Raw genomic sequence first — 19,149 nt, forward strand, 5'->3', positions numbered from 1 at the left:
TCACTGCCACAAAAACCCTCTGTGCTCTGCCTATTCATCTCTCTTTGCACCTCTGGCAACCACTGATCTTTTTACTGTCTCCATAGCTTTGCCTTTTTCAGAATGTAGTATAGTTGGAAGCAAATAGTATGTAGCCTGCTCAGATTAGCTTCTCTCACTTAGTAATATGCATTTAAGTTCTTCCATAAGCATTTTGATCATGTCAAGTTTTCATCCTGTTTTGTCATTTCAGTCACAGTAACCAAATTTAAGAGAGTTAATCTGCTGTGTGTCTGTTGCTGCACTCACAGGTACAGCACTGACGCTTGGAGCCATTGAACTTGTCCCCTTGCCAGTACACAAAGGCAACTCTATTAAATTTCAGAGGCTTAGTGGACTTACTTGCTGGAGGTACACAGGTCTGCATAGTCTGCAAGGCCAAACAGCCACAACTTCCTACTATATTCATGCTCTTAAGTGGAGACCCAGGAATCTGGCATTCTGTCTACAGTATAGAGAAGATGGGGTGAAGACACTCAATGCCACAACACTTCCGTTTATCTCCATCAGATTTTAATATTTGCTTGTTCTCATACAGAAGGCCTGCTTAGAAGTTCAGTCAAACCATTGGTTTATGATTTCTCAAAGTAAGAAAGGGGAACTATTTGTGTGTGGTGTCAGGTAATTCTTCATCGTACAACACTGCTCTGTTCACTGCAGGATGGTAAGCATATCTGACCCTGAACAGTAAATGTCAGGACAGATACACACACACACACACACACACACACACACACACGTGCATGTGCACACATATACTTTTCCAAATTTAAGAACTATTGATAAAAGTTGGACTATATTTCTTGCTACCCAAGATTCCTAGGCTGAGTGATATATTCATTTATTCAACAAACATTTATTATATGCTAGGCACTGTGCTAAGTAGACAGTATGGATAATTTGGTGAGCGAAACAGGTAGGCCCCTTTCATGGAGCTTATATTATAAAGATGAAGATTGACATAAATAAGTAATCAAGATTGATAACTGATATAAATGCTTTGAAGAAAGACAGATATGCTTGTATTAGAGAGTATATAATAGATTTGAACTAATTTTGAAGGTCAAGAAAAACTACCTGTAGAATACACACAAGAGCTAAGGGAAGCATTTCAGGAAGAGAAAACAGCTAGGGATGTGTCTAGGTAAAAGACTAAATACAGCTCATGTAGCTGGAACAGAAAAATCAAAGGAGAACACAGTGCGAGAGAAGCGTAAAAAAGTGTGTGGGTCCAGACCACATCGTGGATTTGAAGTTTTGTCCTAAGGAAAAAAAAATACAAGTAGAGCTAGGAGAATGTGGGTCATAAAAAAGAAGGAAAGAGAAAGTTCCATCCAAGGAAGCAAGAGTTAATGCATCGATGCTGCAAAGGAGTCAAGTCAGTCGCGGCAGCCAGCCTCAGTGACTCACTTCTACAGGCAGTGCAGTGGGGTGCTTGGGTGGCTCAGTCACATTAAGCATCTGACTTCAGCTCAGGTCATGATCTCATGGTTCATGAGCCCCGCTTCTCTCTCTCTTCTCCTCACTGACTTGCTCTCTCTTCCCATTCTGTCTGTCTCTCCCTCTCTCTCTCTCTTTCTCTACATATATAATATATTTATATATATATATATATATATATATATATATATGGAGTTCAGTGGAAGTGATACTGCATGACGCCTAGCAGTAGGTCAGGAAAGAGCATTCAGCTGTGCCTTGCACTTTCTTGCCATGCCTGCCCAAGACATCATGCTGTGAGGATGCTGTGAGGAGGTCCAGCAACCATGTGGACCACGTGTAGGCGTCCCAGCAAAGCCCCACTGAGCTCCCAGCCACAGCCAGCACCAACCTCCAGACATGTGAGGGAGTGCATGTCTGGGTGAGTCTAGCCCTTAGCCTTGGCCTTGGAGCTATTCCTGCAGATGCTGAGTGGAACAGAGAAAAACTACATCCCTAAGTCCCTGTCCAAATTGCAGACCCATGAACAAAATAAATACTGACATTGTTTTAAGCCACTAAAGTTTCACATAGTTACACAGTCCATATGGCATAGCTATAGGACGGAAGGGGCTATCTGACCAGCATCAGACTGTACATGACTGAGAAAGGAACATTTATTATGTTATGCCACTGATATTTAAAGGTTTGTCTGTTGTGCAAGTTTGCATTAACTACCTTGACTAGTACAGATGGGAATGAAAAACATCAACAGGGCTTAGCAACAGTGAAGTCATCAGTGCTCTTAATTTCATTTCAGTGGAGTCATTTCAGTGGAGAGATGTTTGAGGAAGCCACAGATGAGAGGACTGAGTATGAGGACATCAAGACAGATTTGTAGACAATGGTTTCCAGTAATTTGGTTCTGAAGGGCAGAGCAGGAGGGTGGAGCTGGACAGGGATCAAGAAGCTAGTGAAGCTTTCATTTTTATTTGGAGAGAGTAAATAGGGAAGAATTGGGCTGAGAAGAATCCAGCTGAGAGAGGGAGGTTGAAAGCAAAAGAGAGAAAAGTGGTGTGAGGATTGGGGGTGGGGAGGAGAGGAAAGTGAATTTAAAACAGGCAGAGGAATTAGTCTTACAAGAAACAACTGTTCTACCGCCCTGGGATGAAGGAGCCACTAAACACATACAGGTAGGTTTGTTTGTGTCATACTAAAATATAGACTGCTTTTTTTCTGTCTAAATTTGGTCAAGTGTATCTGCTGAGAGTGAGATGGAGGAAGAGGCCAAAATTTGAGGGGTGGCGCCAAGTAAGGGGTGCAACGCAGGCTCTGGCACCTGCAGTTGTGACCATCTTCCTCCCTGGCGCAACTCTGCAACTAAGGCCCTCTCTGAACGCTCTGAATGGCTCATTCCTTCCAAGGGGAGAGACCTTGCTCCCTTCACCCACACTCCTATCCCAGCCTCAAATCACCCATGTCTATCCAGTCAAGATCCTTCACAGGCCACCCACCCCTCCCCACCCCTCCCCACAACGTCAGCATAAGCATCCTTTTAATCCACACAGTTAGCCTCTGCACGACAATTTTTACCTCGGGTTTCTGACAGCAAGGAAACACCTTGTGTTATTTATGTCCACATGTATTTCTTCACTAGGTTATCTTGTGCTTAAAGAGTAGGAGTCGTGCCTTCTTCGTTTTGTATCTCCTGCAGCGCCCAGTATTTAACAGATGCACGACTGTCTACTTGATAACGTTTGTGACCTGTTTTTAATTCGAAGTTATTTAGCCACTTAGAATTTAAGATCTATTCCTCTCATAATCTGTTGAAATGCGACAGCTATTTTTTTATTCCTTTCAAGGTACAAAGGAGGTAGAAGAGACATTAATAACAAATTGTATACAAAGACCATGTTCTACTCATGAAAGGAGATGAAATTTCATCTGTTTGTGTAGTCAAAGCCTGGCTAGCTGTGTGATAAAGTAGATTTAAAACAAAACAAAACAAAACAAAACAAAACACAGGGACTCTGAAACCCAAGAGCCCCAGAATGAATTCTCAGATCCAAAATTCCTAGCTATATTTCTTCAAATACACCATCCTCCATTTTCTAATCCATAAAAGGGAGAAATGACTACATACATTTCAGGGTTACGGTGAGAATAACAGACATAAAACAAAACAAAACATGTATACAATAGCAAGCACCTCATAGGAACTTAATAAATCATAGCTACTAGTATTCATTCAACAACTGATCTCAACATCTAATTGAGAATCAATATGACCCAAGTCGATGTACCCGCTGTTACTAAAAAAAAGGATTCTCATTTGGATATTTATATTTCCCTCGAGGATATAACAGTTGTATAAGAAATGAGAAGTTACATTTCTTCCAAATGAGAAATTTGATTTCTTTAAAACAGATTTATTTAGTAAAAACCATATAAATTGTGAAATGATTGTGGAAAGAATTGTTCATTCTGTCATGTTTGTTTGTGTTCCTGAAGTGATACGCTAAACACTCGCTTTCTTTTGCATGGTATATGTTTGCTTTAATTCAAATTTATATTAGGGTTCTTGTTGAGGAGGGATTGCCCCAAGGCTTCCAGAAAAAATTTACTCAGGAGCACAGCTCTGCAAGTTTTAAGACAGCCTCTGAGATAACCCTGAGCTATGTTATTCATTAAATTCACTCTCAACCTGATAGCCTCTGACCTGCACAGGTTGGAAATGACTGTGAAGACAGATGTGTGGGGCATGGTGTTGCTAAATGCATTCATATTTTAAAAGAAGACACAAATGAAGTGTAAAATTTTCAACCAATTGTCAGTTACCTAAAGTAATTTGGGGTAGAGGAAAGCAGTTTATCCCAATCCTAACCCTATCCAGTAGTCTTAGCACTTGGATCTTTAAAAAACAGTATTTTTGGCCAGAAACAGTGGCCATTCCACGAGCAATATTTTTTTTTAAAGATTAACTAATTGGTCATTTTCAAAGGATAACAAGAATCAACTATCTGTTCTGAAAACTAGAAAATGAAGGAAAAAAATCAAGCATTTATTATGCATTTCTTATATGAATGGTATCACTGGATAGCCCGTTGTAAAGGAGGGAAGTGTCTCTTTATGAAACTATTCCAGTAAATGAAAACAAACAAATAAATTAAAAAGAATTGCAATGTCTAATGAATTAATGGATATAGGCCCTGTGAATCAATGGCTGTTGACATGTCCAAAAGGGAGGCAACCAAAAATAATATGTGTTTCCTGGTGAGAGAACATAAAGCCACCTACAGTCTTGCCAAAGAGACCAAATAGGAGTCGGATCAAGCCTTTGGATCCAGCTTCCATTTTCAGGAAATATCAAAGACACAAAAATGCACAGAGCCTCACCGAGAATACAAAATCAGAAAAATCCAGAAAGTATGAAATTCTGCATGTCGCATGGCCTTAATTCTTCAACAGATAAGTGACCAGCAAATAAAAGGGATATTAGAGGAGCCTAGAGATGAAAAGACATTTAAAAGATATATCAAAGTTAAAAAAAAAATGGACAAAGCTAAAATACAGTATCTAGGTATGCATATTGGGATAATAAAATTACTTTTTTAAAAAAAGTGTATTTATTTTTGAGAAAGACAGAGCGTGAGTGGGGTAGGAGCAGAGAGAGAGGGAGACACAGAATCCAAAGCAGGCTACAGGTTCTGAGCTGTCAGCACAGAGCCCGACACGTGGCTCAAACTCACAAACCACAAGATCATGACCTGAGCTAAAGTTGGACGCTTAATGACTGAGCCACCCAGGCTCCCGTTTCCCCAAATTTTCTATCATGAACATATTCTGTTTTGTTTTTTAATTTTATTAAAAAAATTTTTTTTAATATTTATTTTTGAGAAAGAGAGAGAGAGCACACAAGTGGTGGAGGGGCAGAGAGAGAGGGAAATAGAGGATCGAAGGCAGGCTCCAGGCTCCGAGCTGTCAGCACACAGCCTGACGTGGGGCTCGAACTCACAAACTGTGAGATCATGACCTGAGCCAAAGTCTGACACTTAACGAACTAAGCCACCCAGCCACCCCTCAAATTCCTTTTAAAAGCATACCATTGCTTTTAAAAGCATTACCTAAATGATTACCTTCTTTTGGGGATATGAATGTGTATGAATGATAAAGAAGGAAGAAGTCTCCCACCTTAGGTCCTTATGTTAAATGCTTTCAAGAAATACAACTTTTCCATCAGGATTTTGCAGACTACGTATTGCTTGTTCGAATGAGCGATTTAGACCCAAGCTGACACCATGGCTGAAGATGAGCTTCTTGAACTGTCAAGTAGCAGAGATAATCCCTAGGAGTGGCTTGGGGACCAAACACAATCAATCTGAAAGATGGGCATGTTTTATTCACTTATTTATTTATTTATTTAATTCACCTATATTAAAAGTTTTTACAATGCTTAATTTTTTCTATGCATTTGAGACATAGAGATAAAAACTCCATGAATGTGAAGACATGGATAACAAAATCATGAGTTACAATGCTGTAATTAATGCTAAAATATGTCCATGGAAGCAGAGAAAAGTTGTAACTCATCCCAAATGAAGAATCAAGTCACGGAAGACACTGTACAGAAAGTGTTACTTGAGTTGAACTTTGAGAAAGGAGTATAACATTGTCCAGTGACTAAGGAAGAAGGGGAATTCTGGAAAGAAGGAACTTCTGGAGGAAAACCAAGATAGGAGACATCATAGCAGATTTGAGGAAGTGGACATAGGTCTATCTTTCTGAAGGCAGAGTGGTAGGGAGACTAGGGGAATAGAACTTAAGGATAAATAAGGTTTTGTAGATAGAAATAAGATAGAGATAATAGGTTTTAAAGATAAAATAAGATAGAGATAATATCCAGCAGTGAATAGGAGCTATCTCTGATGGATAGCAAATGGATGGAAAATAAATGGATGGATGAAAATGCCATGCTAAGAACTTTAAACTTAATACTGAAGGTTACCTACAACTATGAAAAAAAAAAAACTTAAGCAGAATATGAGCAGATTTGCATTTAAGAAAATTTGCTCTGACAAATGTGTGGCATACTAAGTGGGACTGAATAGTTGTGGAGAAGAACAAGAGTCCAAGTGAGAAAAAAAAAATCACGACCTGCGCTAAGGCAATGGAAGTGATAATGAGAAGGATAGAATGAATTTGAGATCAATGATAAAATCATGATGGAAGTTATGGGAAAGGTGGATGAAAAGTGATCTTGAGATTGCAGAAAGAGAGTGAGAAAAATATTTAAAATATATGCAGGATCCAATCAGATGACAAATACCTAAGAAGGCAAGGAAACAATCCAAGTTATTCAGAGAAGAAAATTAGCTACAAATCTTGTGAGGGTGTTGCAAATTCATCGCATGTGAAGACCAGATAATGTGTAAGTAGAATCCAAGGAATCGACGTCAAGCCTGCCCCGTCTGGAGGGCACTAACATCACACCTTGAAAGCTTGGACTGACATACGGTGGCATAAAAAGAAAAGTTCACCTTGCACATCTGCAGCGTAAGATCTCACCTCCAGCCCAGACTGCTTATTGGCATGCAACCTCAGCCAACTGAGAAGTGAACCCTAAAAATTGCTTGGGGTGGTAACCTCAAAACGGTATGGCATTACATAATTATATTCTCAACCCCAGGAAGACTTGGATTATGATTCAAAATTATGAAGTAAATAAAATCTGTAAATTGGTATTTTTGTGTGAAGGAAAAATATCTATGCCTGTTAGATTTTTGAGGTTTCAGGGAAGTTTTCTTCTTTAATTTTGTAATTCTTAACATAAAATGTGTAAGTGATAGTTGACTTAGATTTTGGGTTTTATTTATTTTTAAATTTTTATCTATTTATTTAGAGAGCACACATGCGTGCAAGCAGGGAAGGGGCAGAGGGAGAGGGAGAGGGAGAGGGAGAGAGAATCTTACACAGGCTCGATGCCCAGCAAAGAGCCCAACACAGGGCTCGATCTCACAGCCATGAGATCATGTCCTGAGTCTGAGATCATGACCTGAGCCAAAATCAAGAGTTGGATACTTAACCTACTGAGCCACCCAGATGCCCCAGATTTTGGGTTTTAAATGATAATTTTACTAGTTTCATAAACAATTCTGGAACTGCCAAGAATGTAAGATTTAGCATATATATAAGTTTTATTTACTAGATTTACAAGAATTGATTAAGTACCTGGGAAGATTTTGTTAGTAAGATGAAGTACCTTTAAAAGAAATTTAATGTAGATATTTAAATATAGTGTAAGTAGTTAAAATAAACATAAGCAGTTAAAATTGCCATATTAATACATGTAATAATTGAATGTGCAGACTCGAGCAAACATAAAATACTAAAGCAAATGTAGCCTCTGAGTAACCTTTTCTGGGCCCCATAACCTATGAGGACATCCAAAAAAAAAAATTGCATTGACAGATGATTGATGGTCTTTGTCACAAGGGCCACAGAAGAAAGCAATTAAGTAGTTAAATAATGAGGTGCTTACAGGATACACAACAGAGACTGTCAATAGACATCTTGAGACCTGGATTACATTCTGAATGATTATGCTTTCAAAAATGTGCACTGAGTGCCCAGCACATCCCATATGCCCTGGCAATGTGGTAGTGAACAAAATAAACATCATTTGCACGTATTATTAGAGAATAAACATGGTGACCATACAAAAGGTAAATATTGATAACCGCAATGGACAGAATTAAAATAGTGTGAAATGATAAAAAGTGACTAGGGTCTATTTTAGATGAGCAGGAGATATTTATCTAAGGAGGTAAACTTACATTGAAATTCTAATCCCAAAAGAATCAATTTTCCTACAATAAGAGGAAATGGTGCTCTGTTCAGAGGGATGAGCTAGGGCAAAGGCCCTGTGGCAGAAATCAGCTAAGTTTAAGGAAAATATATGCTCTCCAGCTGGGTAAGGAAAGGGCTAGAAGATGAGGTCAGATAATCTGCAAAGGTCCTATTTTATAAGATGAGGTAAGGACTTTGGATTTTATTTTATGTGTGGTAAAAATTTTTAGAGGATTTTGGGCAGAGGAGAAACATCTAATTTCAGTTTTAACCAAACATTGCATGAAGAATGGATGATAAAGGGGCAAGGGGGAAGCAGCAAAGCCAGGATGTTGAAATCGTACTGCTCAGAGGTCATGGTGACTTGGATGGGTGATTTAGGATCTGTTCTACAGGCAGAGGCAACAGAACTTGGTGATGGGTAGGATGGGAGGGATGAAAAAGAGAAAGAGAGGAAACAGAATAACTCATAACTATTTAGCCTGAGGATATGGATGAATGTGGTGCTTTTGTGCTGACATGAAAATCCACAGGAAGGAGAGATTGAAGAGGTGGGTGCAAAATTCAATGGTTGGTTGGTATATAGTATGAATCCAAAAAACAAGGTTATGTATCTACTTTGATTTATAGAGTCATCGAGATAGCAACTACAAAGTTCAGTATAGCCCATTTTAGTGACTGAAAAGAATCCAGTCAGCTTCATGGTTAGAATGTATATAAACTCAATCAACTAGGATGGTAATTGTCTTCCTTAATGAGTATGCTTCTTTCACCACTGTATGTACATTTATAATTTATTTTAAATTGTTGAATATAACCAGTGTAATGCAAATTTATGTTAGTTTCAGTCTACATCTAGGAGAGGCCAGTTGTCTAAAGGAGAAATTTACATTTCAGGGATGCCTGGGTGGCTCGGTGGGTTAAGGGTCCAATTCTTGGTTGCAGCTCAGGTCATGGTCTCCCATCTTCATGGGTTCAAGCACCACACCAGGCTCTGTGCTGACAGTGCAGAGCCTGCTTAGGATTCTCTCTCCCTCTCTCTCTCTGGCCCTCCCCTACTCGTGCTGTCTTTGTCTCTCTCAAAATAATAAATAAACTTAAAACTACATATTTAAAAAAATTAAAAAAAAATTACATTTCAAATATGGTTATTCAGCATTTAATTGGAAAGTTCACGTTCTTTGGGTGGCTACTAAATGCACTTCAACTGTGTTTAGCCCTTAGCAATAGCCGGGGTTTTGAGAATTCACATAATGCATGTAAGAAATAGACCTCTCATTGGCAAAAATTAGTGATACTCAGGATATGTATAGAGCTGTTTAGAGTATTGTTTAGATTGTTTAGAATCTTATAGGGACATTTCCCCACATTTGGCTCACTGAAAATCCAGAGCCCTGTAACCTATACATTTAGATATAGCACCCTGGGCTGGATCTTGAAAGTACCTTCTGTCCACATGCTGGTTCTGAGTATTCTTGGTTGCCTGTCTCCAATAGATGATTGGCCAAATCTTGATACAAGAATATTAGTGAATTTGCTTAGGTAAGCCTTGCTATAAGAGGCTGTTGAAAAAGAACAGGAAGAATATGACTTCAAGAGACTTACAGAGCAGATACCATTACTGTGATGTGATTGCTCACTAAAAGACATTGGTGTGGCAGGTAGAATCTAGTCTGACACTTATTTGCATTATATCCTGGTGACAAAAAGTGACAACAGACATTTACCAAAAATAACAAACTGGTTTTAGCCAGTTCATACGACCCAGATGAGAATGTATTTTAAACAACCTCAGTAACCGTCTTCTTAAATAAACACTTATTTTTTAATCCCAGTAAGATATAAAATTAAGATTAAAAGGAGTAGAGAATCAAGACCAGAGTATTATTATTTTTGTTTTAAAAGGGAATCTGCACATATGGTGATATAATGTGGTTGTAATGATTAAGAAAATTTGACCTATTTGAGTGACAACTTAAAATCTATGACTGAGTAGTTTATATTTTAGGATTTGGAGTTTGCACTTTACTACATTATAATGTTAGAACATATTTGTTATATGTGTAAGTTTATTTTGTTAGATTTACACAATTTTTTTAGTACTTGGGAATGTTTATCTTTTAAAGCCAGGTAATTAAAGTAGTACAAAATGAAATTAAATATATTAAATTTATAAATGCTGTTTAAAACATCTGAAATGTTTTATTAACTAAGCTTATAAACAGAAACAAATATTTTTCAAAACATTTGCTATGTTTATAAATAGAACGTAGAGATTTAAAAGCTGAACTTTAGGGGAGCCTGGATGGCTCAGTCTGTTGAGTGCCTGACTCTTGATTTTGGCTCAGGTCATCCCAGGGTTGTGGTATCAAGCCCCACAACAGGCTCCACACTGAGTGCGGAGCCTCCTTGGGATTCTCTCTCTCTCTCTCTCTCTCTCTCTCCCCCTCTCCCTCTCCCTCTCCCTCCGCCTCTCCCTCCCTCTGCCTCCTCCCCCACTGGGACTCTGAAATGAAATGAAATGAAATGAAATGAAATGAAATAAAATAAAATAAAATAAAATAAAATAAAATAAAATAAAACAAAACAAAAAAATATAAAATGGCTGAACTTTAAAGAACAAAAGGCATTATGATAACTCAAAATATTAAATATTGCATTTTTAAACCAGAAATCAACACAGGGGCACCTGGGTGGCTCAGTCGTTTAAGCATCCGACTTCAGCTCAGTCATAATCTCATAGTTTGTGGGTTTGAGCCCCTCATCAGGTTCTGTGCTGACAGCTCGGAACCTGGAGCCTGCTTTGGATTCTGTGTCTCCCTCTCTCTCTGCCCCTCCCCTGCTCATGCTCTATCTCAAAAATAAATAAACAGAAAAAAAAAATCAACACAATTTCTGTATAAAAAGACAACAAACAAATCTCAAGGATACCAAAAACTCAGATTAACAGATAACTCTACTCAAAAATCAAAGTAATATTTAGGGAAATTGATTTTATGTCCAGGCACAAAGGACTTCAGTTAATTCTAGTTTTAGATGCTAATGGAAGCCACTTTCCATAAAATGGAGGCCTAGAAATGAAATACCAATTTTAGTATTATGGAAGGTAGGACCTCACAATTGTAAGTGTTAGATATCCTTATAAGCAAACCTATTGAAATTATTTAAAGAAATACAGTGATTACATTGTGGGGATCATGAATATGTATCTAAAAGACAAATGAAAAAATAGATGTCTTAATACTGTGCAGATAATGCTGTACAAATGTCCCTAATGGGATAACACTTCCAGTGATAATATCATGCAAAATTCCAAAAGGGCTAAATCTTAAATGGATGTATTCAGGAAAACTGTATTCAGTGACTTGAAAGTGATTCTAACAGTAAGAGACTGATCTTAAGGCCACAAGTGAAGATTTTGCATAGAATTATTTCATGAAATGTGAGATTGGAAAAATTAATCTCTCTACACTAATATGTTATTCTATTAATGTGTGATTGTTAATACGTGCAATCAGATTAACAAGCAAGCATATATCCGGCTAGTCTATCAATATTCCTGAAAGTATATATTTTTCACTTGCTAAAATACATTTTAAATACTTTTTCTTCTGATCTTCTCACTGGGGAGGAATGGCCAGGAATGGGGAATGGGGAACAGATGGTGAGTGAGGCAAGAGGAAAACTGGAAGAGTGTGATATGGCAGAAACCAAAGGAAAGATGTTTGAGGAAAATAATAGTAGCCACCAGTGTAAAATACTGAAACTAGGCTAAGGAAGCAAGTAGGGAGCTGATCCTTGGATGCAGCACTGGTGATCACTGGTACAGCCATTGAAAGCAGTCTCCGAGAAGTGGGCAAAGCCAGATGGGCATTAAGAAGAATAGCTAAGAGGGGCGCCTGGGTGGCGCAGTCGGTTAAGCGTCCGACTTCAGCCAGGTCACGATCTCGCGCTCTGTGAGTTCGAGCCCCGCGTCAGGCTCTGGGCTGATGGCTCAGAGCCTGGAGCCTGTTTCCGATTCTGTGTCTCCCTCTGTCTCTGCCCCTCCCCCGTTCATGCTCTGTCTCTCTCTATCCCAAAAATAAATAAACGTTGAAAAAAATATATTATTAAAAAAAAGAAGAATAGCAGAAAAAAAAGAGGCGGGGCAGTTGGCGCCTGGTGGTTAAGCATCAGACTTCAGCTCAGGTCATAATCTCATGGTTTGTGAGTTCAAGCCCCTCGTCGGGTTCCACACTGACAGTGGGGAGCCTGCTTGGGATTCTCTCTCTTTCTCTCTCTCTCTCTCCCTCTTTCTCTGCCCCTCCCCAACTCACTCACAAGTGCATGCTCTCTCTCTCTCAAAAAACAAAAAAAACAAAACAAAAAAAAAAAAGAAAAGAAAAGAAAGAAAAAGAATGGATGGAGGGGTGACATCACAGACTCTAAAATTCTCTTTGAGGATTTGCTCCTCTACTACCAATAGCTGCGTGTGTGGCTGCCACTCCACCAGCCACTTTTGCCACAGGCTTCAAGGTTCACCCAGCAACCCCCAAACTGGACCAGTGGAGCCCTGGGGGAATCCAGTTTTTCCTCCTCTTGTGGGTGGCAGGCCTTTCTGTCTGCCACAGTCATGTTGGTTTTCCTTATTTTGCCATAGCTGTTAAGAACAAAACTCTTTAGTTATCCTTAAAAATAGTGTCTCTGTGATATGGTTTGCCAACATAGCAGTATGCTCTGATGTCTATTTCTAGACTCGGCTCATGGTTGAAACATAAATGAAGGTCACCAGCAGTGTTGCACTCTGCTATTAAAAGACATCAACAGGCTGAGGAGTCAGTAAGTGCTTTCTTAAAATGAAAAGTGAGTAAATGACAAATGCCAGGGAGAAGAAAAAAAAAAAAGAGTCTCTCATCTTATCAGCGAATGCCTTATTATTCAAGATGCAGTCTAAAATGTTATGCAAATGCATTTATTTGAACCAGACATGATTATATTCTTACTTATTAATGGCTATCTTACCTACTAACACATTCTTTCTAATGGTGAGTTTGCAGCCTGAATAGGTTTTTTGCCAAGACAGAAAGAAAGCCGATGGACTAAGCTGTTTAATCTAAAATCAGAAGTCACCCTTCTACTTTATTTCAACAGAAATTAAGGCAACATCAGATACCTCCTACTAAAAAGTTTATCTTAAGTTGCAGAAGACCATTTAGAACAACGGCTGGGCTCTCCTTGTTATTCTAGGTAGACTCATGTGACAAATTTTAATAACTTATATTTCTTTCCTGTGTTGTTTTCTATCGTGATCACTTGGTTCCCATTTTGCCTTTTCTTTACTCCTTATCCACACACCCTACTTTCATGGAAGAGAGACATTGGGCATTTCAGGACAGTAGTGGTTAGGAAAGAATTTTCCATGGGGTTCAGCTTATAGGTCACCAGGGTTCTGCATAAAATTAAAGCAAAATCCCCACCTGATTAATAAAGTATAACTTTGCGTTTTTCTCTGTATATTTCTTTTCCTTTCATTCAAGGAGGGGTAGCTATTATAGGGCTATGTCTGGTAGGGTTTAGTCATTTAACCAAGTTACATCGTTTGGCAACAAGTTAGATTTTCTGGTCCTAGTAAAAGATTAAATTTTTTGAATCCATGAGTTACTTTTAAGTTTCTTATGTTTCAACCATACAACTTGATCATACTGGCTGTGTCAGTTCATCTTTCAATGAACATTAATTATTGCCATGCAGAAGGACCTTAAGAATATTTGTTGAATGGAATGAAATGTTACCTTTGAGTGTATTTATTTTTAAAAGCCTCTAAGTGAAGAAGCTGAATCCAACACCTACTACTATCATTTCCAAACCACTATAGGAAGAATGAGAATTTTAATGAGCAATATTTTTGGAATGCCAACTGGTAGAGCAGGCGCTTAGGAGGACGTTCAAAGGTTAAACAAAAAAGACTCGTACCTTACCCCCAAGAGCTTTTCATTTCTAAAACACACTGACAAGCACACATAAAATGGGGATTTCAAAGAAGAAGGACGTTTTGTCAAGTTGAAAGACAAAGAAGATCAAACGTTTTTTTAGACTCCAAGTTCAAAGCTGTGTTGAGAGGCCTGGGCGGCACACTAGACTGAAATTCTGAGAAAAAAAAAAATCTTTTCTTTAAACTCTTCTTTTATCCAACAGAAAGAGTTTCCAGGACAATAAAGCTTCAATAACACTATTTTTTAGTAATTGTCTAGTGGCATTAAGTACAACATTTCTTTTTAAAAACAGATCCCATCAGCAAAGTAGGATAATTTGATGAGCTCATACAGTACATTATACACTCCTAGGTGTAGATAGCAGTTGGTACCACACACCTAAAGGTCAAAACCATACAGACTATCTGAACTCTGCTTTCAGTGTGTTTTTACAACATTTTTCTTCTCTTGGAGGTTAAGAAAAACTTATGATATCAAAGATTAGAATCAAGTTATGCTAACTTTGTAGAATAAGCAATATATAAATATGTAAAGATATTACACGGGTAACATGTAAATCTCAAATTTTAAAACAGCAATACACGTGTGTGTACCCTGTAGGTTTATAATTATGAGTCTACTATATGGTAGTCATTTCTGGCATCAACCATGTAAAACTTATTTTTTGTTGTATAGTTGCATGAGTTATTTAGAGAATCTGTTGCTATTTTTACTGTCTTTTATACCTGTGTTTAGTTCATACGTTTTGCACAAAAAGAGCTCTGCCCTCCAGCTGGTAGATCCCATGGACCCGGGGGAGCCCACAATTGCATTCTCAGTCACGGCTGTGCAAGGTCTCAACTATGAAAACCAGTCACAGAGCATTTCTTCTCTCTCTGTACATTTTCTTACATTAACTCAAGTGTGATGCTCAACATTGTAGGCCAGGGAAATTCTTAAGTAATGAAATTGTACTTCTCCAATGTTTAGAATGAGTTTGAGATTTCATTAATGACTTCATCCTTAGTCTACAAAGCTCCCGGCCAGTACTGAATGAAGAACTCCAAAAACCAAATACAAGAGTCCTGATGACTGCCAGTATCAACAATTTAACATTTTTTCTTTTAATTATGGCTTGGTAACAGTATTCCAAAAAGAATAGAGTTTCATGAGTCAGTTTTAAGTTTCGTGAATATAAACACTTTCAAACAATGTGTTGATGTTGTAGAGGACTTCTCGTTTTCCACCCTCTACTTTTTCTTTCTGAAAAAAAGCTAGCTTATAGTTTAGCTTATTGTTACTTCACGGTAAACTCTCAGAGCATTTAAATTTTGTTTGGAAAAAGTAACTATTCTGTGTGAAAACATTGGATCCTGTCATCACACGAAACAGGCCAAAGTGAGGTTTTGAGGATAACTCAGTCTGTTAGTTTCCGGTTGCTGTTGTAACAAATCACCACAAATTTAGTGGCTTAAAGCAATGCGAATTTATTATCTTGAAGTTCTGTAGGTTAGGAATCTGATGCAGGCCTTCCTGCAATGAAATCAATGTGTGGGGCCATGTTCCTTTCTGGAAGCTCCAGGGGAGAATCCATTTCCCTGACTTTTCTGTCTTCTAGAAGATGCCTGCATTCTTCAGCTCATGGTCTCGTTCCTCCTACTCAGAGCCAGCAAGGAAGACTTGAGTCCTTTTCACATCACAGCACTATGACCTTTTCTTCTGCTTCCTTCTTCCAACGTTAAGAACCTTTCTGATTGCATTAGGTCCATCCAGAGAATCCCCAATTCTCTCCCTATTTTAAAGTCAGCTGGTTAGCAAACTTAATTCCGTCTGCTACTTTAATGCCTCCTTGCAATGTAGCATAACATATGCAGTCTCCCGGGATAAAGACATTGACATCTTTGGGAAGCCGTTATTCTGCCTACCACACTAAGACTTTTAATGCTGCCAAAAATCTAAGCTCTATCCATGAGTCAGGCACATATAAGTTAACAAACTTTATTCTATGTAGTATTCATTTCCTGTTAAGATACAGGCACAAAAAATAAATAGTAAAAACAAATGATAATAACAAGATAAAGTGGCAGGGGAAGCATGATCATGAAACCCTCAAGAACTCACAAGGGTTGGCTGTTGCTTTCATTTGACAGAGAAGTCACATTTAGGAGGCACAGACCCAAGCCATGGGCGATTGTTTACCGGAGACCTGTGCTATCCGGGGTGGTGACTACTTATCATGAGAGGCAATAAAGCTCTTTTTCTAAAGAAAAAACAAAAAGATACAGGCAGAGCTATATGCAGTGCTAAAAAAGGAGGAGGAGGAGGAGGAGGAGAGAGCATAGTATTTAAATAGTTTAAATAAACTTGGTCATTATCTACAGAAGTCTCTTGAACAGGGTGAATAAATAGAGGGACTTAGGGCTCCTTCTAACATTGTAAACCCACTGAGGATCTACTAAGTCCTGTTCCTCAATTTATCCCTTCCTCTCACACACCACAGAGCCACAGAGCTTAAGGTTTTCGGGGTATAGAAATAAAAAAATGCTCCCCAAAAGATCCATCAAAACTACAGCATTCTCCCAAATTAGCCTTAGGACTTTTCTCCTGTAAATATGGAAATGTAACTTAAAAAAATTTTTTTTTTGGCGGGGGGGTACCTGGGTAGCTCAGTCGGTTAAGCATCCCACTCGTGGTTTCAGCTCAGGTCATGATCTCATGGTTTTGTGGGCTCCAGCCCCACATCGGGTTCTGCACTGACAAGGCGGAACCTGCTTGGGATTGTCTCCCTCTCTCTCTGCCCCTTTCCCACTCATGCTGTCTCTCTCTCTCTCAAAAATAAATAAACTTAAAAAAAAAGTTGGTTTTTTTTTTTAAATAAAAAATCAGAACTGGAGGTCAAGGCCGCCTCCAGACACCCAACTGCTGTTTTCTCTAGCTCTGTGGATTTGGAGGAGTGGCAGCGACCTCAGCCTCCAGCTTCTCCAGCAAACTGTAGTGACTGCCGCAGGGCTGGGATAATGTTGCTGGGTTTACTGCAGGCGGGTGAGTCGGTGCTGGGGCAGGCTACGGAGAGGGTGACCAACTGGTGACAACTTCCTATCCACGCTAATTGCCTGCACTTCACCCTTGGCCTAGTCTACCTGTCCTGCCTTGCAGTAGGCCACCTGGCCCCCCTGCCTGCCAGGGTGAAAAGTCCCCCATATGTTTTCTCTACAATTCCATTCCTTGGACATGCCATAGCATTTGGGAGAATTCCAACTGAATTCCTAGAAGATGCATGAGAAGTATGGACCTGTATTTAGTTTTAACACAGTGGGCAAGACATTTACTTACCTTCTGGGGAATGGCGCTGCCATACTGGTTTTTCATAGTAAAAATGAACCCTGAATGCAGAGTATCTACAGATGTCTGACAAACCTGTGTTGGGGAGGGGAATTGCATGTGATGTGCCTAATCCTAACTCTTTTTTGGAGAAGAAAAAAGAGTTGCCTTAACATAGCCGACTTTAGAAAGCACATTTCTATAACTGAAAGAGCATGCAGGAGAGAGAGAATCCCAAGCAGGTTCCAGGATGTCAGCACAGAGCCAGATGCGAGACTTGAACCCATGAACTGTGAGATCATGCCCTGAGCCAAAATCAAGAGTCGGACACTCAATCAATTGAGCCACCGAAATGCCCCAGAATACTTTCAAGTTGAGGAGAAAGTGGAGAGAAAAACTTGTTTGAAGTGCTTTCTGAGCTCATAATTTCAATAGCCAGCCATTGCTTACATGGAAAGAAAATCAGAAGTCAACTCGATGACACAGTGGCACAACTGTATGCAGATTTGGATGGAAGTTTTAGCCACGTAGCTTGGCTGCGGCCAGGTTGGCTCCCTTTGCCTAGTTTCAGACACAGGGACAGAGTTCATCAAGCGGTCAAGAAGATTTTCTATAAAGCAATCCAAGAACACAGATAGTCAAAAGAATTCTCCAAACTTTAGTAGATTCTACTTACAAGTACAGACATCCTCTGACAGATAAGGAAACAGCAGCCATGTTTCTTGGACTGCTCTTGGCAGGGCAGCATACATCCTCAATCACTACGCCTGGACGGGCTTCTTTGTGGCCACACGAAACCGTGTAAATTGGAACAGAAAACAGTCTGCGAGATCTGACTCCTTTAATTTGTGACCAGCTGAAGGATCTAAATTTCCTTGATAACTGTGTAACAGAACCATCAAGACTTTGACCTCCTATAATGAACATGATGAGAATGGTCCAAACCCTCCAGCTACAGCAGGGTGTATCACTCCTCCAGGACATCAGGTGTGTGCTCCTCCCACTGCCAATCAAAGACTTACACACTTATGGGTAGAACATCTGGACTTTAATCCTGATTGCTACCTTTGGGGCAGTCCAGCATCAGGAAAGAAGTTTGCCTATGTGCCACTGGAGCAGAGCATCATCGCCACATAAAGGAGAATGTTGTTTATGTTCATATCAAGCCAATTTGGTCCACTAATACTTCATTTATGTGAACTTGGTCTAAATGACAGGTTATTTTTCCCACTACGGATTACACAACCACGATTCACATGCCTGAAAACCCAGTTATCTGATACAAAAGATCAAAATGAAAAAGGCTGCAAGGAACCGATATGTGACACATCACTGTAAACCGCATAAATATTTGAAGAGAATGAAGTTTACAAAACAACTCCTGGTGTATTTCTCTTTTTTTGAGTGTAATTTTAAGTGACAGTTAGCTTGGGGCACCTGGGCGGCTCAGTCGATTAGGCATCTTGACTTTGGCTCAGGTCATGACCTCACAGTTCGTGAGTTCAAGCCCATTGGGCTCTCTGCTGTCAGCACAGAGCCTACATCAGATCCTCTGTCCCCCTCTCTCTATGCC

The 19,149-nt window shown here is 39.2% G+C and overlaps 1 pseudogene; it reads left to right on the forward strand.

The window, feature by feature from the left end:
• The first annotated feature begins 11,954 nt into the window (after nucleotides 1-11,954).
• Nucleotides 11,955-18,874, forward strand: LOC125164801 (lanosterol 14-alpha demethylase-like; annotated as a pseudogene).
• The last annotated feature ends 275 nt before the right edge of the window (nucleotides 18,875-19,149 follow it).

Source organism: Prionailurus viverrinus, chromosome B1, assembly GCF_022837055.1.
Source record: "Prionailurus viverrinus isolate Anna chromosome B1, UM_Priviv_1.0, whole genome shotgun sequence".
Lineage (NCBI taxonomy): Eukaryota > Metazoa > Chordata > Mammalia > Carnivora > Felidae > Prionailurus > Prionailurus viverrinus.